The 24,190-nt window shown below is 36.1% G+C and overlaps 1 long non-coding RNA gene across 2 annotated transcripts in view; it reads right to left on the bottom strand.

Annotated features, from left to right (window-relative positions):
• LOC143679143 (uncharacterized) overlaps nt 1–24,190 on the bottom strand; it is a 66,180-nt gene that overhangs the window by 9,258 nt on the left and 32,732 nt on the right. For both annotated transcript variants that reach the window (XR_013173570.1, XR_013173571.1), the window contains exon 3: nt 6,771–7,000. This is a non-coding gene — a long non-coding RNA (uncharacterized LOC143679143). The remainder of the gene's footprint in view (nt 1–6,770; nt 7,001–24,190) is intronic.

Raw genomic sequence — 24,190 nt, 5'->3', positions numbered from 1 at the left:
TGGCGGCCATGTTGCATGTTTCTGGCATCACTGAGGGTGGATTTTATACATGCTACCTTAATTGTCCCCAACATCTCCTCCCTTTGTTTTTCAAAAGGATGGAGGAAGAATGCTGATTGAGCATTCTTTTGGCATTAACCTTTGCTGGGGGAAGTAGAGACCTCATTCCCCAAGTTGTTTGTGGCTCTGTTTTTCTGGGGACAGGAATCTTTGTAGAGCAAACCTGTATGCAAATGAGGCATACTTCTCAAGGAGCTCGAAAATGCCCTTTAATTGTTTTGGCCCTCCTTTGCAGTGCTTTGCCTTACACCCAGCGGTACCAATCATAGCATAAGCTAGAAGCATACTTTCAAGTTATATGCTGCTCCCGTAGGAGGGGGGTTTCTTACCCATCAGGGTTGGTAGCAGTGAGATATTCTGGATTCATCCCTTGGTCAGCGAGGTGAAGCCAGTGATAATGTACTTGAATGGGCCTGCCTAGGGCCGAATCAATTTGGTCCTTAATTACCTGTATTATCCTTCTTATGGCCCAAGGTGCAAAAGATATTATAAGGAGTAGGGTTATTAAGGGGCCTAATATAGGGAGGAGGTAAGGGAGGATTCCGTTGAATTCCCAGGAGGAACCTCCTTGGGCTTCCCTTTCACGTTTGCCATTTGCAATTCCTTCCCTAAGTTTGGTCATGGAGTCTCTAATTATTCCATAATGGTCAGAGTAGAAACAACATTCCTCGCCTAATGCAGCACAAAGCCCTCCTTGCTTAAGGAAAAGTAGGTCTAAGCCTCTCCTATTTTAGAGAACAACCTCCGATAGAGATGTTAGGGATTTTTCAAGATGGGTGATGGAGGTTTCAATGAGGGTTAAGTCCTCATCTATTGCAGCTCTTAGGTTGGAGAGGCTTTGTTGTTGGAGGGTGACTGAGGCGATACCGGTGCCTAGACCAGCAACATCAGTAGATGGATTCTTACACTTCAGTCGTCTGTCAGCTTAGCCATCGTTGAATAGGTTATAGCAGGGCTTGCTGGTTTATTAGTAGCTTCAGCTGTGCTGGAGAAAGAAAGAGAGAAAAATGCCTTTTCTCAGGGAAACTTTTTTGCCCTGGACAGATTGTTATTGTCTATCTGTTTTGTTAATCACTCTGGCAACCATCTGGCTGAATTGAATTCCCTAGAATATGTACACACTGATCCTCTGCCCCATATCAGGACCAGATCCGGTCCTCACCAAGTGTTATCCAATGGATCTTTCCAGAGGACCATGGAGAACTGTGTTTTTGATTCTGTGTGCCAGAATCGTTCTGCAGCAGAACGTCCATCTTGATCCAAGATTTAAAAATTTAAAATTAAAAGTGAAGGTGAAAGCAAATTTCTGGGTGACCTTTTAGTGGGGTACCACTCCCCCTTTTTAATTTTTTTAATGGTGTTTTTTAAAGATAAATTTGCTCATTCTATTATTCCCTGTCCTTGTGGATTATATGCTATGCCTGTGGTGTGTTTAATTTGCAATTGTTGACAGAATTTTTTAAACATTTGACCTGTGTACCCAGGACCATTATCAGTTTTTATATGCTGAGGAATTTCTAGCGCAGCCATGGCTGCCAACATGTGTGCAACAATGTGTTTACCTGCTTCACCCGTTTGAGGTGTAGCAAATATAAATCTATCAAAGGTGTCTATGTTAAGATGCACATATTTAAGATTACCAAATTTTGGGATGTGTGTTACATCCATTTGCCATAGTGCATTGGGCACTAGACCTCGGGGCTTAACCTTCAAATGTGGTGTAGGTAAATGTGTGACGCAGCTAGGACACTGTTTAACTATTTGGTGCGCTTGTTCTTTGGTGATGTGAAACATTAGCTGTAAGGTGCGAGCATTAAGATGATGCAGGTTATGAGCTTTAATAGCTTTTGTGACTAAGTCAGGTAATTGGTTACTAAGAATAATGTTTGCACAGTACATAATGCGCATGGCTTGATCAGCTAATTGATTCCCTAAGGACAGTGGTCCAGGGAGATTAGTATGGGCTCTAAGGTGACCAATAAAGAATTGTTGGGTTCTGTTTTGAATGAGAGATCGTAGCTGAATAAACAGACAAGCTGCTTGAGAAACATTTTTAATTTGAGCTGCAGTTTCTAATAATGGTACAGATTGAACAACATAAGCACTATCTGTGTAAAGATTAAAAGATCTGTTTGGATAAGCTGAAAACACCGCTATGACTGCTTGTAGTTTTGTTATTTGAGCAGAATTGCAGTGTGTTTGGAATTGAATAACTGCATTATTAACAACATAAGGGGCGATTCCTGATGAGGACCCATCAGTAAAGATTAAGAGGGCATTTTTAAGCAACTGTAAGGATGTTTTAAGTGGGAATATAAAGTTATGAGTGCTAAGAAACTGCAAAAGTTTATTATTAGGGTAATGATTGTGTATTTGGCCAAAATAGGAAGCACAAGCAACAGACCAACAGTCTGTAGTTTGAAAAAGCCAATTAACCTGTGCCATAGTATATGGTTGAATAATTATGTCTGGATCTTTACCAAAATATTTAACACTTTGTTCTTGACCTAATAGAATGATATCAGCAATTGCCTGATAGTAGGGATGAATAGTTTTTGCAGGAGAAGCATGTAAATGAACCCATATAATAGGTGCCTTTTGCCAAAACACAGCTGTAGGTGTATAAGCTGTTTGACAAATTACTAGAGCTAATGGTTGAGTATAATCTATAAAAGTAACAAATTGTGATTGAATAGCTTGCTCTACTTCATCAATTGCTTTACGTCCTCCAGGGGTGATGGTCCTAGGGGAATTGGGGTCAGAATTTCCCTGAAGGAGATCAAATAATGGTTTAAGATCTCCAGTGGTTAATTTTAAGTAAGGTCAAAGCCAATTAATATTTTCTAAAAGTTTCTGGAAGTCATTTAATGTTATTAATTTGTCCAATCTTAGTTTCATTTTTTGGTTGGTGATTTTATTCCCATTTAAATGAAACCCTAGATTTATGTATGGGTCTGTTTAAAAATGGAAGAGTTAAATTTGACACCATTTTTCTTCTTTTTAAGTAGGTTCAGAAGTCTTGAATTTATTGGACTTGGGAATCCTAAACTAGTATTTAGATATTTTGTTAAAGTTGGATTGGCCCATGTTAAGGCTAGTAGCAAAGGTGGGTTAGGAATATAAACCCAATAAGCATAATCATGTCCCTGTCTTTCAGCAATTAAAGTTATATGTTTTATAATATACATTTCCCATTTAGTTATTATTTTTGTCCAGGTCGACATGTTTGGGCTAATTCTCTTTGACAGAATCCAAATTGAGGTTTCATTACCTGTAATGATCAGAGCAAATCCCCTACCCACAACTTTATCCTGCCTGGATTCCATAGATTATCTTTAATATTTTTCTAATAGCTCAGCTATTTTAAGATTAGTATGAGCTCTTATATGCATGATAAGAAGAGGATTAATTCAACTTTTGATTAGTGTTTGTAAATGTAAAAACATTCGGGACAGTTCATTTTCTTTCAAACAAAGAAGCTGTTTTAATGTGAGTAACTGTTTGGCAAACATATTTACAATCAGAAACAATATTAAGAGATTGTGGAAAACTTTGCAATACTTGAATTACAGCTGCTAATTCAGTATGCTGGGCTGAGGTATAAGGCATTTTTTAACTTGTTTTCCACTGGGGTGACATATGCAGCCTTCCCATTAATATTATTATCAGTAAAGACAGTAATAGCTAGCAGGGAAGCCAGAACTATTTTAGGCAAAATCCATTGCGTTCATTTTTTTTAAATTGTAAAGGTTTTGATATAGCAAATGATTATTCATTTGTCCTTTGAAATTATTTAGTGCTATCTGCCAAGATGTATTGAAAATATACAGACTTTGAACCTCTTCCTTTGTGAGATCACACACTATGCGATTAGGATCATGACTTTTTAATTGATAATATTTTTGGTGACTTTTTGGCTATTAAAGAAATAATCTTTTGCAAATATGTATTTAAACATTTTTGTCAATTGTTTGGTTAAAAAATCCATTTTAAAACACCATCTTGCTAAAATAGGCCTGTGGGAGATTGCAAGGTAAAGAAAATATTAAAATCAACAGGCCTTTTTTAGATCTATTTGAACAAGCTGTCCTTTTTGAATGCATTGTTCAATTAATTGTAACTCTCATTCAGCTGCAGCTGTTAACTGCCTTTTGCTTAATAAATCAGAATCTCCTTGTAAAATATCAAACAAGTTTTGTAGTATATAATTAGGAATCCCTAAAGTGGCTGGTAGCAAAAATGGAAGCAGAGTGTCAATAGTGACATGTACCCATAGTAAATGACCAGATTTTTAAAATTGAATTCGTTGGATTGATTGAAAAGGAATGCAAGAATGTGGATTCTTTATAATTGGTTGTGCATTTTTGCTAATTTTAAATTTATTTCATGCAGTTTTTATGCTATTGTGGCCAAATTCAGATTTGCTTACATGGCCAGGCCCAGTTGGGTCCTCTGGGAACTGGCTAGGGACCAAGAGGAGCTTCCTGGGACCTAGATATATCTATTAAAGTACACCTCCTTCTGGGGGTATAGCCAGTCCTCCCAACTAGAGTGTACATTTTAACATTTTCTTACCAAGGTCATGTGATAGCAATATCAGTTGCATATAATGGCAACATCAGGTGAACAAAAAAGACTCCACAAGTATATTTTTTCCTTGCACTCAACCCTCAAATCTGATCTGCTTCCAATATAAGCCATGGTTATTTTGGAATAAATTTAGTTTATACATATATAGTTTATATAAACACTGGACAAAGCATTAAAGTATTTTGGCCTAAAGGAATTTAGGTATTTATATGACTTGAATATTATTTAGTCAGTAATAGATTCATTTATAGTAATAGTACTTAGATTAATAGATTAAGCCACCTGGTTTAGGGCAAGAAACAGTTTTTGCCAGTATAATGATATCCAGGAGAAAATCAGTATTTTTTATACAGATAACAACATGATAAAAGTTAATATAAGTTATTTTGATAAAACACAGACTCTTTGCTTTTTACCTAATTATTTAGAAAAATTTTTTTTTCTTTTTTTTTTTTTATCTTTTCATTAGCACAGCCTAAGAGTCTAAGAAAACACTGTCATTTTGGACTCATTAACTCTTTCTTGATTTTGACCATAATTTCCATTTTTATAAACCTTCAGTAATTATCATATTATTTCAGGTTTTGTCTTATATTGTTCTCATTGTGCAACAGTTATTCATTTTATCTTAAGATAAAACTATTTTTTTATTAAATAAAAATACATCATTCATATTTTTATATGTAAATCATTATTTTAAACAAATATTTTATCACATATAATTACCATCAAAAGTAAATTTGTTAAAATGTTAAATACTTAGAATATTTTAGTTAATGCATTTTTGAAACATTAATATATAGTTTTTAACAAGAATTTTTAGTTTCAAAGTTCTAATAATATATTTTTCTTTTCAAACATGAATAGGAGCTAAACTCATGGCCAGTTTCCAAATTGCTCTTTATTGAGGATTTAAGTTAACAAAAGGAGATGGGGCTGCCGTTCCCATTCTGAGTCATAGGATTTTATCTGCAACATTGATATAAATTTCAGTAGAGTAATTATTTTGATTAAACCAAGGTAACTTAACAGAACACTTTGAGTCAGAACTATAATCTTGAATTGTATACCGCTTAGGGGACTAATTTGTTACAATTCCATGAGTACTGACTTGTTTTGCAGTGATCTTATTGAACATTTTTTGACACAGATGTATATGAATTTTTATATAAAGGCAGCTTATTAAGAACTTTTTCTTTTCTAAAGGTATGGTAAAGAAGCAATCTTTTAAACCTATCTTAATAATAGGAAACGTTACAGCCATTGTGCTGAAGCCAATAATATTTTCGTGTGACATGTTTAAAAAGTTTCTTAAGTAGAGCATCAGAAGCCTCCATACCCTTGGAGTGTAACAATCCCATAAGTAAATATAAATATTCCCATTGTATTGATGATGAGTTGCTCATTATAAGACATAAATCTAAAAGCCCTCCCAAATTCCAGGAGGTGTGTACACTTTCGGTTCCTCAGTAAAGGTATGTTCCTATGCTGTGACATAAAACATAAACCCAAAAGTCCCTCACAAATTCCAGAGGTGCCTTATCTCTTGTGGGAACCAGGGACAAACTTTTTATTTTTAAATTCAAAAAATTGTAACAAATTTTTAACTTTAACCTTTACTCCCTGTCTCTTTAAAGCGTTTGTTAGACCTTCTACAAAAAGTTTTATGCTGACTAATTTCTTGTTCCATAACTACTTACTGAGGTTCTGTCGGCAGGGTCTTTTTATAGGCTCTTCCCGCAGGGCAGATTCCCTGCAGTGGCCCCTTTTACAGGCTTTTTCCCTTTCTCTGCAGAGCTTTTGAATATCCGGGGCCAAAGAATGGACTTTTAGGATTTCATTAATCAGGTTCCAGTAGGTGAAAGCAGTGACCCGGAACTTCTTCAGGACTCAAGGTTTGGAAGTAGTCCTTTAGACAATCTCCGACCCTTAGCCAGCATTGCTGGTCTATAGTACTTTCCTGAGGAAACCAAGGGCAAGTTTTTAATAGGAAATTAAAAAAGTGGGTAAGATCCTTTTTCTTAACTCTAGTTCCTCGCGCCTTGAGTGACTCTTTTACCTGCTTAATATACAATTGGGGTTTGGAAAGTTCTTGTCCCATTGTGAGGGTGGGGGCTTACCGATTCTGTTGAATTTTCTATTCTTTTCTTTTCTTTTCACCGACACTCCTGCTACGACGGATCCCTCTCGTGGGTGAGTACCCTCACGATGATCCCTGGTGCGATGCGTGCCCCTGGCCAGGCTCTTGGAGTGCAGTGTTCATTCCCTCACAAGGCTCGAGCCCCACTCGAGCCCCTGCTCGAGCGCCAGTTGTCCCGGCCCGCGGGACGATCAACCGAGGCTCCAACTCCTGTGAGGGAAGAATGAAATGGGACAAAGTGATGCGAAGAATGACAGCAAGACAAATATTCTGATCAAGCTGCAAAATTTTATTGAGGAGGCTGGGTATATATACTCTAGAAGGAGAGGGGGTGGCTAGTAGGGATGGTGGTGATCTGGGATTGATGGTTGCTGTTGCTAGGGTGGATGGCAGAAGTACGGTTAGTACTTTTGGTGCAAACTTTTGGCGCGAACTACTATTACTTCCATAAAGAAGGCTGATTATAGCTTAGGCTGTTCTTTGTTTCAGCCCTGGAGGCCATGTCACATGTTTCTGGTATCGCTGAGGGTGGATTTTATACATGCTACCTTAATTGTCCCCAACACCCCTGCTCATTTATGACTGTTTTTTTTTCATAAAATGCCTTTCTCTAACCCCTTCACTTTCAATCTGTTTTTGTCCTGGGTTCTAAAGTGAGTCTTCTATGGACTATGTATAGATGGATCCTTGTTTTTATCCATTTTGCCAGTCTATGTCTTTTTTTTTTTTTTTTTTTTTTAAAGGAAAGACAGAGAGAAGGAAGGAAGGATAGAAGGAAGGAAGGAAGGAAGAAAGGGAAACATTTTTAAACATTTTCTTGTTTTATTGTATTCTGTTTCTCCGTTTTTGTTACATGGGCTGGGGCCGGGAATCGAACCGAGGTCCTCCGGCATAGCAGGCAAGCACTTTGCCCGCTGAGCCACCGCGGCCCGCCCAGTCTATGTCTTTTGATTAAGGAATTTAATCACCTAACATTTAATGTTGTTACTGTAGGGTTAGTACTCTATTTACAATTTTGTATTTTGTGTGTCATACCAATTTTTTTCTCTTTTACTTTACTGGTATTCTTCATTTTTACATTCTTCCCCAGACCTCTCTCTTCCATATTTTCCTATCTACCTGTACTGCTTCCTTTAGTATTATTTTAGAGTTGGTCTTGTAGTTACAAATTCTCTCACTGAGTGTTTGTCTGAAAATATTTTAATCTCCCCCTCATTTTAAAGGATAATTTTTCTGGGTATAGAACTTTGGTTGGTGGATTTTGCTTTTTATTTTGACTTTTAGAATCTTAAATATATCATACTGCTGCCTTCTTGCAGTGAGAAATCTGCAACATAAATTTAATGAATTTCCCTTGTATGTGATAAATTCCTTTCCTTTTGCTGTTTTCAAAATTCTTTCTTTGTCTTTGGCATTTGACAATCTGATTAGTAAGTGTTTTGGGGTAAGTCTATTATTTGTATCTATTCTGTTTGGGGTATGCTGCACTTCTTGGATCTGTCATTTTATGTCTTTCATAAGATATACAAAATTTTCAATGGTTATGGCCTCCTTTAGCTTTTCTGATCCTTTTTCCTTCTCTACTCCTGTGACATCCATAGCATAAATATTCATGCACTTCATTTTATCATTCAATTTCCTGAGACTCTGCTCATATTTTCCATTTCTGGCCCATGTCTCAGAAGTAGAGGGTCACTGGTATCAAGTTTCCTTGGTGGTGAGATATGGCAGATTGCCAGATTTCCCATGAAGCCTCTAGATGTTTTGCTTTTTCTATCTTGCCCAGCATGTGGCACTTAGCTTCCTGCCACTTCCTAACAGTGTAAAGTGGCATGGTTCCTTAATTTCAGCCACCTTTCCCTTCCAGAGGGCATGGTTGAGACCCAGGCTGAGGCAGGAGGTGGGGTTGACTGATTCTGTTTGCCATCCCCTGGGACCTAAAGTCAATGAAGGAGTTCCACTTCTTGAACAGTTTCCTGCCCCCTTTACTTTGGGGATGGTATGCCCTTTAGGGTATTGCTTCTTCCACCCATTTACTTTGTCTTTCAGATATCCCTTAATTCTGCCCTTGTCTGTGGCAGTATTGGAGCCTAAGAGTGCTCACAGGTCTCTCTAATGAGCTGTTAAGAACTTAAAAGGAACAAAAGAAAAAGAAAGCCTTTTCAGAACTTGACCCCTGTTCCCCAGTTATGCTAATCAAGAGCTGAAGTAGGTATGCCAATCTATATGTCTCCAGGCTCAATTTGTCCCCTTTTCTTGGGGTCCACTCCTTTACCAGAATTTTGTGCTGTCCAACACAAAAGCCTCTGATTTTTTTATTTTTTATTTTTTCCCATTAACCCTGTGCCCACTCTGCTGTAGCACAAACTCCTTGTTCCTTTAGTGCTTACTCTTTTTTTATTTCCTCAGAGCCTGTTTTATGTAGACAGAATTTGTTAATTAATTTCACAATTGGTGGTTGGTTGGACTAATTTCTTTGCTACTAAAAGTCTGTCTCCTTTCCCTTTGGGAAACCAGCCTCCCATACCCATGAGGGTGGAGCACAAGCCTCCCAAACTTGGGCAACTTACAGTTCTGTGTGGTATCTCAGCCATTCCATCTGTTTCAGACTGCATTACCATGTAGCCCCAGTCACTGGTGTTCCCCCAGCAGTTGTTCAGTATAGTTCCTGACTATTAACTAGTTACTCTGGATGAAGAACTAAATTCCACACCTCACTATGGAGCCATCTTGCCCCACCTACCCCAGGTGGGTCTTAATTCTCTTACTGAAGTCCTTTACCAGTGGATAAATGCAGAAGCTGATGGAATAAAAAGGTCCCAAATAAGCTAAGAGAGATAGAATCTAAAAGAGAGGGTACATGGAAAACAGGAAGGAAGCCACAACAGCCAGAAGCTGGAAGCAATGAAATATGGGAGAAGTGAGAGACCAGCCGAAGTCATCCTGTGTCTTGATTTTTGACAGAGGAGCTGATATTCAATGGTAGCCATTTTGGAGAAAGAAAATATTGTCCTGTTGATGACTTAAATTAGACATTTTAAAAGCCTTAAAATTATAAACTTGTAAGCTGATAAATCCCCATTGTTAAAAGCCAGCCTATTTTTGGTATTTATATTTAATCAGCATTAACAAACTAAAACAAGTTTTATTAGAAAATTTCACCCAATGGGCTTATTGACATCCCTTTTCCCAATATGAGAGAAACCATTTTATTTCAAGTGCATGCATCTATTTCAGTAACTGTGGAATTAATCATGATTGGCCATAATCAAAACATATTCCAATAGTATGAAGTCTTTCAGAGTGTATTTTTTTAGTTAGACTACAAATCAGTAAGAAAGAATGAAAAGAAAATCCTCAAATCTTCAGAAATTAAATAGCCCATATTTGAATTACCCATAGGGCAAGCAACATGTATTCAGAGACATTAGAACACATTTTTAACTAAATTATGAAACAAAATGCATAGGATTCAGAGAAAATACTTCAAAACAAAACTTCATAAGATATATACATTTATTAGAAAATAAATAATGAACAAGCTTCCTTTAAAATATTTGATTTCTTTCCCAGTCTCCTTTGTAAAAAAATAGATTCTCCCTATTTCAGTTTTCATTTCTCTATCTTTGCATTTCCTTTTCTTTCTAGTCCCCCATTTCAACCCTTTATTTGCATTCTCCCAAATGCTCACTAGTCCACCTCATTCTTTCTCTACCTTATTCTCCACCTTCATTTTCCAATTTCTATTTTTCATTGCTTCCCTCAATATTTATTTCCTGTCCTTTCACCCTTTTCATGTTTTCTGTTCTTCTGTATGACTTTTCATTTCTCTCTTTCTCCAGTCTCTTCTAAGTTCTTTCAGATACTCCATCACTTGGATCTCTCTAACTCTTCACATTTTTTTCCTTTCTCCTTTGATTTCTCTAAACTATTTTCTCTGGCTCCCTGATTTTCTTCCTTGCTTTATTCACTCTTTTCCTTTATTTATTCAGTTTCTCCATCTTTCTAGTCTTCCTTTCCATTATCCCTGACAATTTCTGTAGATAGACTTGACAACATAACAAATGTTAGCTTCCAGTCCATGTATATGGAATGTCATTCCATTTATTCAGCTCTTCTTTAATTTCTTAAAAAACATTTTATAGTTGTCTGAATACAAGTCCATATATTCTATGTTAAGTTTATTCCTAAATTTTTTTTTCTTTCAGATGCTATTTTAAATGCATTGTTTTCTTGATTTTCTGTTCAGATTGTTCATTACTGGTGCATAGCAACACCTCTGCTTTTTGTTTGATGACCTTATATCCTTTTCTGAATTCATTTGTTACCTCTAGTAGCTTTATTGCAGTGTTTTTTTATATATACATATAGGATCACTGGAATCTGCAAAAAGGAGAAAGTTGGGCAGGCCACGGTGGCTCAGCAGGCAAGAACACTTGCCTGCCCATGTAAAAAAAAAAAAAGAGGAGAAAGTTTATTTTTTCACTTCCTATTTGGATGTCACAGTTCTTTTATTATTTTTCCTTAGTGCCCTGGCTAGAATTTCCATTACAATGTGGAGAGAGCTTTCAGTCTTCAATCAAATATGATGTTAGCTGTGCATTTTTAATATATTGTCTTTATTATTTTAAAGAAACTTCTTTCTTTTATTTTGTGTCCATGAAGAACAGGTGTTTGATTTTGAAAAATGTATTTCTGAGTTAACTGAGGTGATCATGTAATTTTCCCCCTATATTCTATTAATGTGGCATGAGAAAACTGAATTTCAGATGTTGAACCACCCTTGCTTTCCTGGCCAGGATGATTCCCTCTTGATTATAGTATATAATCCTTTCAATATTCTGTTGCATATGGTTTGCTAGTATTTTGTTGATAATTTTCATTCTATATTTAAAGAGATAGCAGTATGTCATTTTCTTTTATTGTGATATCTTTATCTTGATTTGGTACTAAGCAGAGGCTGACTTTATTAGGAAGTTTTCCCTCATTTTCAATATTCTGGAAGAATTTAGCTTAGTTTAGAATTAATTAGGATGTTTCTCCTCATTTTAAATAATCTGGAAGAGTTTAAGCAAGATTGCTGGTAATTCTTTAAATGTTTAATAATATTCACCAGCATAACCCTCTTTGGTAGACTTTTTTTATTAAGAGGCTTTTAATTACAGGTTTAATTTCTTTACATTTTATTGTCCTATTGAATACTTCTATTTCTTCTTCATTCATTTTAGTTAATTATTTTCTTTCTGGGATTTTTATTTTAAATTTCATCTAGGTAATCTAATTTTTTGGCATAAAATTGTTTGTAATAATTTTTTTTTAGTCTGTGAAGTCATATTTTAGTTATTTGCCTGTTTCCTTTATCTCTTTCTCTTTGTTCATCTATCTAAAGGTTTGGCAATTATATTGATTTTTTCAAATAAGAAAATTTTGGTTTTGCTGATTCTCTGTTTTTTATTTTTATCGAATTTATCTTCATTTTGAGTTTGCTTTCCTTTTATTTTCTTGTTCCTCCATGTCCATGATTAGAGATATTTCTTCCTTTTTATTATAAAAATTTAGAAATATTAATACTCCTCTCAACACTACCTTTGTTATACTTTTGGTGTGCTATATTTTCATTCAGATTTGATGATATTCTAATTATGCTTAATTTCTGTTTTTTCCTTAGGGAACAAATTTATTTAATTTTTTTCTGAAAATATCAGAAACTATGAAAAACACTTTGAATATTTTGTCATAGCAAGAGTAAGATAAAAGTTACATTTGAAAATCATGTTTAACCTTTAAGAAACATGTTTCAAAAATATACCAAGTTTAACATTCTTTACTTACTCTCTAGAGCAAAACAAATTTACTGTATCACAAAACTGGACATAATATTTTAAGGTAAAAGAAATTCAACATAAATGGGCAGTGCAATTTCTTTCTTGACCTGTGTAGTTTGAATGTATTGTTTAATTTTCACATATATATGAATTTTTCAGTTCTCTTTCTCATGTTGATTTTTAGCTACAATACATAATTTTCAGAATATAATATTCATATGATTCCAATCTTTTAAAATTTATTGAAACTTGTTTGGTAAACTCACACATGATCTGTCTCAGAAAATTATCCCTGATTCTTCACCCTCAGACAGAGTATAGTCAATATGTACTCTGCTGATATTGACTGAGGTGTTATGGATAGGCCTGTTTTTCTAATGGATTGCCATATTATCCAAGTATTCTACTTTATTACTCATTTTCTGTTTAGAGGTTTCATCCCTTGTTGAAAGTGATATATTGAAGTGACTAGTATTTATTTAAATTGTCCTATGTCTCCATAGAAATCTGTCAGTATTTGCTTCATATATTTTGGGTTTCTCTCTCTCTCTCTCTCTCTCTCTCTCTCTCTCACTATATATATATATATATATAGATAGATATATAGATAGATAGATAGATAGATAGATAGATATAAATATAGATATATATATAGATATTTTATCTTCTTTTCAAATTTACCATTTTATCACTCTAGCTATATTTCATCAATATATAGTGTCTTTCTTTGTCGTTTGTAACAGTTTTTTGACAAATGTATATTTTGTATGATATCATTATAGCCATTCTAATTCTCTTTTGATTACTATTTGATTGGAACATTATTCCTACTCACATGCAACCTACTGCTATCTTTAAATTTAACAAACAGTGTATGATTGGGACATGATTTATCCATTCTGAAAATTTCTGCATTTTGACTAGAGATTTAATCCATTTACACATGAAGTAATTAGTGATAATGCAAGCTTTTTCTGACTTTTTTTACCTGGTTAAATTGTATACCATTTTACCTTACTTTTGCAGTTAGATCTTCTGTAGTGAACCATTTTGAGGTACTTATTTCATTATTTTTATGCTTACATATAAAATAAATTTAAATTTAGCATCCTAAATCTGTAATGATTTCATTTGATTTGATAGCAACTTAAATGCAATGACATATATAAACTACATTTATTTTTCATTCTGCTCCCCATATTTATGTGGTTTTTATCAAAATTACTTCTTTATACATTGGGCATCTAGATCCACAGTTTCATCATTAATTTTTATGCACTTGTATCTTTTGCCATTGTGCTGATTTGAAGCTGCTATATAACCCAGAGAAAACAATAATCTTTTATTCCTTTCCTGTGATGGAGACCAATTTTTGGTGGGATGTTTTGATTAGATTGTTTCAATTGAGACGTGACCCACCCAATTCAAGGCAGGTCCTAATCACTTACTGTGGCCCTTTACTAGGAGATAAAAGACACAGAAACATCCAGAGATCTCAGAGAGAAACACCCAGAGGAAAGCCCCAAAGAGAACTTAGAGAGCTAAAAGAGGACCCACAATAGCTCAGAGAGAAAACCATTGAAGCCAGGAGAAGCTCAACCCAGGAAAAATGTACATCAGAAACCAGCTATGTGCCTTCCATTCTAACAGACATTTCAAGACACTGGCAGCCTTTCTTTAAAGAAAATATCAGTTGTTGATACCTTAATATGGAGATTTTCATGGCCTTATAACTAAATATGTAAGCTAATAAATTTCCACAATTAAGTCAACTCGTTTTTGGTACATTGCATTCTGGCAACTTCAGCAATCTGCAACAGTTACCTAAGAATTAAAGAGTGGAGTTATAAATGAAAAAGACAAGAATAGTCACATTCATAATTAACAACAATGCTACCCTTGGGAGAAATATTTCTTTATGCTGCCTTGATCTACTGTGTAGTGTCTTTTCTTTTCAATCCAAAGACCTCTCTTTAGCATTACTTATAGGAAAGTACTATTTATAGCAAACTCTCAGTTTCCATTAATCTGGAATTGTAAAACTCCTGTATAATACATATTTGGGAGAAGTTTACTATTGTTGAAATAAATTTAAAAGCACAATTTTAAGGTGAATTTTAATGACTAAAAGGTTCAAAGTTAAGAGGGTATTCCATTAATTGTTGCAACTGAAACACTTCTACAGAATCAAACACTCTTCTCAGGATACAGAACTGCTTAAGAGGTAGGTGGTCCCCTAACCTAGACTTCCCTAAAAGTCATTCATTGCACATCAACTATGCATAGATATTATAGTTTAATATTTTCTCCAGCATATTGACTTGATTTATTATATTTTCTATTGCAAAATTCTTTGTATACCAGTTCCATTTTGCATGCAACTTAATTTTATGTAATTAATATTTGTAGTGTCTGTTTGTCTAAACACAATAATATATGGATATCCAACATTTGCACATGCACCAAACAAAGGAATAAGCCATAGCTGCTCCCTGAATCTTTCCCTTCATTCACTGGGACAGTGACAATGTCTGTCATGCACCTCTGAGGTCTGAGGACTCTGACCATAAAGTATAGGTTTTCAGAAGAAATGAATGAAAGTTATATTTTGGAAGTAGGGCTCCATGAGCCATTTGGCCAATTTTCTGAAAACATTTCTGAGGGTCTGGCTTGGAACATGGCTGGATGGTAAAGGGACTCTGCAGGCTTGGATGTGATTCATGTAAAGTCTATATCAGAGGCTGGGAGTGAGCATAAGACTAAAGGACAGGTGTCTTTCTGGTCACATGGTTGCCTCTTTTGCTCCAGTTGTAATGGGGACAGACTTGAGATTATAGGTGAGCCTGAAGTCAAGTTTCTAAATGCTCTGCTGGAGAATCATGTGCTTTGAGGGATTCTGACAGATATGGATAGATACATGGAAGAAAACGTGCTGGAGGTTAGGTAATGAGATTAGACCATTGGCCCAATCTATGTGTGTCAGGTTGTCACAGAGGTAGGGTTTTGATTTCATATCTGGAACTGTAGTTTCATGAAAGATTTGAGGACTCTCTCAGCCACTGCTACTTTATTAGTTACCATTCTTTCCCCCATTTTGGTCAGGATGGAATTGTTGATTTCATGGTGCCAGGGCTGGATTCATCCCTGGGAGTCATCTCCCATGTTGCCAGGCAGACTTCCACCCCTGGATGTCATGTCTCATGTAGGTGGGGGCAATGATTTCACTTGCAGAGTTGGGCTTAGAGAGAGTGAGACCAGATCTAAGCAACAAGAGAGGTCCTTCAGAAGTAACTCTTAGGTAAACCTATAGGTAAGCTAAGCTTCTCTTCTACCTACATTAGCTTCACAAGGTAGGCATGGCCTATTGATTTGGGTGTCCCTGTAGATTCATTCAATAACAGGGGATTTCCTGATGGTAAAATTTAATAGTTCCATATATTTTCTCCCATCCTTTAAGGAACTTTGCCAATACTTTTTGATTACCTGCTTAATGTTCTCTAGGATATATATTATAATACAGAATACAGGAGACATAGAGATACATAGAAGCTAGAGATGGGTGAATGGTTAGGTAATGATGTTGAACTCTAATGTAAGGGAATAGATAGAAGTGAAGGTGGTTCTCTAGTGGGTCTATAAGTAATATTAACATATTGAAGATGAACAAAATTGAAAGAGATTGTATAAACCTACATGTCCCACTGGTTAACACTAGAAATATAAATTATTTCTTGCTAGAACTACTTCAAAGGTATGATTCATGTACAAAGAGTGTTTAAATCTAGAGTACAAGGGGAAAACTACTATTGCATGCAATGGGCTATGTTTAAAAGGAAAATATCAGCACTATCTCAGCAACAGCAGAGGTAAATAATGAGGGGGAGGGACAAGAGTTAAGAGGAGGTTTAGATTTCCTATTTGGTGAGGGTGTGTTTATTTGTTCACTTTCTCTTGGGAACAATGAGATTATCCAAAATTAAGAGTGTTGATGGACTGTGGACTTTAGGCACTATACATGATGCCCATTGAATACATATGGCTGAAGGAAGCACTGAATGAGAAGTAGATTGGCAAATGAATGTCCATACTTGCGAATGGATGCTGTGCTGCCACAGAAAAAGGAACAATGTTGTGAGGCAAGCAACAATGTGAATGAGCATGTGGGACATTTGGTGAGGCAAAATAAGCCAGAAACAACAAAAAATAATGGTATGGTCTCCTTTAGAAAATGCTCACAAGAAAACAGGGGACTAGATTGTAAACTTTTATATCAGACACGTTTTCTCCAGAGTGATAATATCTAGATATCAAGAGTTTGTTTTATATATATATATATATATATATGAGAGAGAGAGACAGACAGACAGACAGAGAGAAAGAGAAGAACAAAGCTAATCAGGTTGGGGTTAAAGTAATTCAGAAGACAGGGTTAAGTAAGACAATGTCTATATTTTAGAACAACATATACTCTTTGAGACCAAAGGAAGTAAGTTTTATTTGGTCTGGAACTGAAATTTTCTGTGGTGCAAAATCTAACTCAACCTATCTGTTTCACTCATTTGAACAACTGAAACACAGGGTGCCCAGAATAAGAAAGAGGTCCTCTAGTCTAGTATAGCCTAATGTAATGCCTGGATACATTTACTCTTTGTGTTTATTTTAAAATATTTATTACTATCCATAAATACTTTCAAGAATATCAAAGTTTAAAAAACAAAAACAAGCCTCTATTACAAGTCTGTCTGTGCTTCTAATTTTGCTAATGAAGATGCTGATGGAACTTGCCCAAAGCTATACAGCTACTGTGCGTTAAAACTGGGCCTCAAACACTGCAGGCCTAATAATGAGTTAATGTCCTTAATCATTATGCAGAGGACTACATAAGAGCTAAATTAAAGAGTTCTCACCATGTCAGGATAGGGTCCAGGTACACTGAATATATTAATTTAATCCTAAAATGGTCTGAGAATATGTGGACAGGCAATGACAATAGTAAGTGTTTAAGTGCAAAAGCTCATTTTAAGCTATATATCTGTGTTATCAATGACTAAGTCTTAAGTTCTTGAATGAAATTTTCAGACTTCTGTAATAGTCACCATTATGCTAACTGTTTTAACATAGGTTGTCAGATATCATGGGCAGCTAATGAATATTAGCTGAAAGTAAGAAAGCCAGTACCAATGTTTTCTCACTTCTGTGTAAATTTCAGTTCTGTTATCTACCCTCTGTGTTTCTGTTTCCACAATATCGATGAAGTCCTTCACCCTCTGAAGAGACAACTCATTATTTAAATAGACACAGATTCAGAAAATATGTTCATTATATATATATATACATATATATGGAGAAGGATTTTTATCAAAATATATAAAGAACTCTTACAGCTCAAGAATAAAACAGGGAGCCCACTGAGATATTGGCAAAGTACTTGAACATTTCACAATAGTTAAATGCCATCCAAGCACATGACAAGAGGCCTAACGACATCACATGGATATTGTCCTTCACATCCATTAGGAAGCCTAAAATAAGAGTCAGAATTTGGTATGAAAAATTTGAAGAAACGCAGCACTGTGAGTAATTCACACTACCAGGCGTCTTATCTATTTTACTGAAATATAAAAAGTGAGGATAGTCATGACATAATGCACCCAGAGTTTAATGAAGCAGAATAAAGAGTCCCTAGAAAGTCATCTAAGTACTGAAATATGATAATATGATAGGCACTTCAAATCATCAGTAAGACAGTAGAATATTCACTTTTCATTGACAGAAACAAACTTAAGAAAACTCTGATGATTTAAGTAATGAATGCCAGATACACTACTTAAAAGTTTCAAATTGCCTTGTTACATTTCATTTTATTAATAAAGCATAAAATACATTTTTGGATGTACAGTCTATAAATAAATTGATTTTCATTGCTCTAGGATTGGGGTGCAAAATTCTTCATAACAGGCAGAAAAAGTAGAGCACAACTTGGCCCCTTTTTGATCACAGAGAATCAAGTACCAGTAAACAGCCTCTTCTGCTGAACTGTGGTGATCACTCCCCAAACCTAGTACCCTGAGAGAAAAGATAAAGCTGAGGACAAGTTTATGTTCCTAATCCTATTTTGGCCCTCTACTCCCTGTGCACTTCAAGGAGTTTTCAGGACTATTTTAGGTAAGCATATTTTTCTGCTGTGAACTGAAATTAAACTTGATCCATGAATCCTGAGTTGAATGTAAAAGAAGGAATTAATGAATGGGGGAATGACTTACTGACCTCTAGTCTAGCCTATATTCCTCCATCATCTGAACATCCAACCCCTTCCTTCCTCTTATTGACCACCCTCTGGCCAAACCTGTGAGCTTTAGAAGTCTGGAATTAAGGCATAATGCTTAATGGCAAAGTACTAAGGAAGAATTCTTCTGTGCCCCTTCATGGCTTCTGGTAGTTGTGGACAATTCATGGTCTTCCTTGTTGATCACTCCAACCCCTGTCTTCTTTTCACAGGGCAGTCTCCTTGTGCATCCATGGGTGCCATTCCTCTCTTCTTATAAAGGAACAAGTCATTGGATTAAGGTACACCCTCATCCAGCATGATTGTATTTTATGTTCTTTATATCTGCAAAGAACTGTTTAAAATAGAGTCACATTCACAGGTTCTGGGTGGACATGAAATTTGGGAATACAGTATTCAACACAGTATGCTTGCATTTTTCTTATAATGCAAGAAATGAAATTCAGAGCCTGGCCCCCAATTCTTTCATAAAAACGTTATACAGTTTTTCTAGTTTCACCACAGGCCACCTATATTGCAGATCAGGTCAATGCCAAATCTTTCTCTGGCTTCTGAAAGGACCATTCCAGATAATATTCTCACCTTATGGAGCTGTCCTTAAAATTCCAAGCTCAGTAAAACATTTAATGGGTTTAACATCTCTAATTGAAATTTATACACTCAAAGTTAAATCTATATTTCCACAATATTTCATAACTAACTGCCTTAGTATTGCATGAATGCTGAACGTTTCCACTGAAACAATTAAATTCAATTATAAAAATAATTACATTATATATAAGATTTAATTTATCATTTCTACTACTATTTACTATCTATCACTGGTGAAAATGTTCATTTTGTGATTAATGAAACTGTCTCCCTGCAATGAGACTTGATTAAGAACCTGTGAACAGAGTTTATCAATGACTGAACTAAACATGACATAAAATGGACAGTTTATATTTTTCTGATGAGATGAGGGGATTATGTATTCCCTCCACAGAAGGCAGAGCAGAAACTAGATACAATGGAGTCATGGCTCATGATAACAAAGGGGCTAACTGGTAGGAAACATGCAACAATTAGAGCTGAGCAGTTCGCCAGCTACAAATTTTGTTTTAAAAATAGAGCCAAAATGCATGGCTGATGTAGGACAACATATAAAAAGACACAAAGGAGATAACCAGGACATAGTTCCTTTGGTTGGCTTTGGACTCAGCGGAGGGTCTGAGGGAGAGATCATTCCTATGAATGTGTTGGACTATCTGTGCCTGTACAAGATGGAAACCATGGAATTGCTAGTCCAGGTCATGAGTCTCAAACATACAACATCATGGAGGAATAACAATGTGGCATAGAGAGATTTGACAAATTTGTCATGGAATAGAGAAGTATCCAAATCACTTTCTCTGTGCTGTTTTTGTTACCCCATTTGCCAGCTAGAGAAATAGGAAAAGTGATATTGACAAGTATGTGCAATATCCAGCAGAGGATATTCAAGAGACCCATTCACTTTAGGGCTTTTAATTTAATCTCTTTCCACCTCAGCCTCATAAACTCCAGGTGGAAAGAGATTAAATTAAAGAGAGTTTATGAGGCTGATTGTGGTGACCTGGAAGATTTTCAATAGGCAGATGGTGTCAATGGACTCACCCCTGGACACGCAGTGAACATAATGAAGAAATTTGCATACAAAATCATTGTGGGATTGTTTCAATTTAAACACTGCCATTGTTTGCAGAATTCCTCTAGAGAGAATGACCCAAGAATTAGTTACCATCAGGTGCCAAAGAATCAAATCAGTTAACCTTGACCTACATCTACTGAAGTAGAGGAAGATAAAATAGTCTGAGTATGAAATTCCCCAGAAGTCCAAGGACTGTCTGCAATAAGAGGAGCACTCCCATTTTGAATTTTGTGGAGGCTATTTTTTCATTTTCTAGGGCTCCATATTCACATTCACAAATGAAGAATTCTGCCTATAAACAAGAGTTTTGGACTATATTTGTCATGGAAAATGAAATACAAATTTCATCACTTAATATTATTTCCCCCGATATTTAATTGCCTATCCTATTTTTGTTTGCCCAGGTATTCACCAAATTCTCTGTTTCTTTCTTTTCTATAGCACTTAAAATGCATTGTACACTCTTATGATTACATATATGAGTTATGAACCAGTATTATTCTCTTTAAAGTAGAAATTAGCTACTGAAAATGTAGAAGACTCATCTAAATAGAGGCAGAGTAAGAATTCAAAACTCAGTAAACTGGTTGCAAATGACAACATTGTTTACTCCTGTTCTACACTGTTTGTTTTTCAAATAATCCAAATACATGTGTGCATTGTCATGTTTTAAACTTATTTTATTTTATAAACTTGGTTGTGATAATTTCTCACTTCTGCCTAAATTTTATAGATTAGTATCACTTATGAATGAAGATTTAGGTATAGTAGTAAACTGCAGACTTCCTGAATAATTTTCCATGACCTAATTTGATTTATTTAATATGGATAAATATTGGGATGTCAAGAAAAAAAAGTATTACTTATTTACCAAGGATAAATGTACAATGGCACCCATTGCAGAAATTATCATGCAAAGTTATGCTGTAGTAAAAACTATGGGACATATATAAATGGAAATATATTTTAGGGGAGAAATGAAATTAATCCTCACTGAATATCATAAATTATATGTTCATTATTATAGAAAATACCACTAAATAATGCCTTAGAAAAGATATTAAAATACAAGACAAGTATGCAAAATATGATCTAGAGATAAATTGAAGTGGGTGAGATATGGGTAGAGAACTTGGGACTAGCAATGGAATGTTTTTGAACCAGAGAAATTATCACAAGAAATACTTGAGCCTTAAAACTGCTAATATACTTGATTTTGTTCCTCACTGTCTGAAATCCACAATTGTAAAATTAATTTTTCTTAAAAGTTCTCTCCCTAATTCAAGAGGGAAAATCATCTCCCCATGTCAAAAAGAACACAGATATTTTCAGGAGAGATGCAGAGATTTATTTAATTAAGCATCTGTGGTAGTTAGAGTCAGCTGTCACCTTGGCCAGGTGAAGGCACCTAGTTCTGTTGCTGCGGACTAGAACCAATGCTATGTGAACCTCATCTGCAGTTGTCTAGGATGCATGCCTGCTGCAATGAGTGATGTTTGACTTAATTGACTGGTGCTTAAATGAGAGACCACAACATAGCACAGCCCATGCAGCTCAGCATTCCTCATCTCAGCACTCGCAGCTCAGCCCAGGCCTTTGGAGATGCAGAAAGAAGTCACCCTGGGGAAAGTTGTTGGGAAACGGCCCTTGAGAGAAGGCCAGCAGAGACCATTCTGTGCCTTCCCACGTAAGGAAAAACCTCAATGGAAAGTTAGCTGCCTTTCCTCTGAAGAACTAACAAAATAAATCCCCTTTTATTAAAAACCAATCCGTTTCTGGTGTGATGCATTTCAGCAGCTAGGAAACTAGGACAGAATTTGGTACTGGAGAGTGAAGTGCTGCTGCAGTTTGCAAATACAAGATATATTGGAACAGTGTTTTTTTTGGATGGCTAAGGGGAAGATTTTGGAGGAACTGAAAGAGAATGATGGAAAAGCCTTGGAGTGCTTGAAGAGACTGTTGGTGTAAATTGAACTACTGCCAATCTTGACAAAAAAGGACACAAAATGGGAGATATTGGAGTTTGCAGAGTGAGGACCATGGAAGCTTGGGCCTAAAGCCAAGAAACCTTGGCCAGGAGAGTGGACTCACCCATATGTATGGAGAGGATAAATTTACCCTGAAAGGCAAGGATGAGCCTCCCACCTTGTTGCAGTGGAAGAGTTGTGCAGCTTCAGGCCTTGGAAAAGGTGTAGCATGCTCCTTGGGGGACTGGGAGAGCCTGGCTGCCACCACATGGAGGGGTTGAGCGTGTGCCCTGGAAATGGCAAAAAGCCCAGGGGTGGCCTTGATTCTTGAAGAGAATGGAGCCAAGAGGTGGTCTCCTTGATGTTCCCCGAGGTTGATTTGGAAAGAGGCAAGACACTGCATAGGCCCTCAGAAAAGGTGGGACTGCCACTTTCTAAAGCCGAAGGATGAATGACTTTCAGACTTTGAAATCCAATGGTGGTTTGCCCTGCAGGTTTTACATCTGTACTCTTCCAATTTCTCCCTATGGAAATGGAAAACTATATCCTGTGAATATCCTCCTTTACATATTGGCTCCAGACAATTTGTTTTGAGATTCACAGGTCTGCAGCTGGAAGAGAAATTTTTGCACCTTAATACTGTTTAAGGTGATGTGTGTAGTTGCCAAGTTGACAAGTGGTGGACATGTGGTAGTTAGAGTCAGTTGTCAACTTGACCAGGTGAAGGCACCTAGTTCTGTTGCTGTGGACTTGAGCCAATGCTATGTGAACCTCATCTGTTGCTGATTTACATCTGCAGTTGGCTAGGAGGTGTGCCTGCTGCAATGAAGGATGTTTGACTTAATTGACTGGTGCTTAAATGAGAGACTGCAATGTAGCACAGCCCATGCAGCTTGGCATTCCTCATCTCAGCACTCACAGCTCAGCCCAGGTCTTTGGAGATGCAGAAAGAAGTCACCCTGGCGAAACTTGTTGGAACCCAGGGGCCTGGAAAGAAGGCCAGCAGAGACCATCCTGTGCTTTCCCACATAAGGAAGAAACTCAGTGGAAAGTTAGGAGCCTTTCCTCTGAAGAACTAACAAAATAAATCCCCTTTTATTAAAAGTCAATCCGTTTTTGGTATGATACATTCCAGCAGCTAGCAAGCTAGAACAGCATCTTAGGTCAAAATCACAGAAAAATAATTACATCTTTTCATTTGCCACAGTCACGCTGTTCTGCATCTGAAAAGAATTATCCAGTTTGCACCATCTCAACTACTCCATATCATATGTGGAGAGCTCTTATTAATTAAAATATACTTCTTCTAAAAATCCCTCTGTGGTTTTCACATGCTATATCATAAAGTAAATTAATTTCGAAATTGCATTCTGGAAGCACCTTAGAATTTAGCTTTTGGTATCATTTGGCTCAAACACCAAGATCCACTTTCAATGAAGATTTCATTAAACTTTACTAGGAAAAGTCAGAAATTGGTGTACTATCTCAGACCTCCAGTCTTTCTCCAAAACCTCAGCTAATGATTCAAGAATTATTGACCATATGTAACATTGATTCTGGATGAGTTTCGTCCCTAGAAAACTCTAGGGAAATACATTGTCATTTCTCTAAATACTGAGATGCCTCTTTTCCTTACAGTTTTTGTGACTCATA

This window comes from Tamandua tetradactyla, chromosome 4 (genome assembly GCF_023851605.1).
Source record: "Tamandua tetradactyla isolate mTamTet1 chromosome 4, mTamTet1.pri, whole genome shotgun sequence".
Classification (NCBI taxonomy): Eukaryota; Metazoa; Chordata; class Mammalia; order Pilosa; family Myrmecophagidae; genus Tamandua; species Tamandua tetradactyla.
Note: the sequence above shows the minus strand (reverse complement) of the source record. Positions and strands in the feature narration are given on the sequence as shown.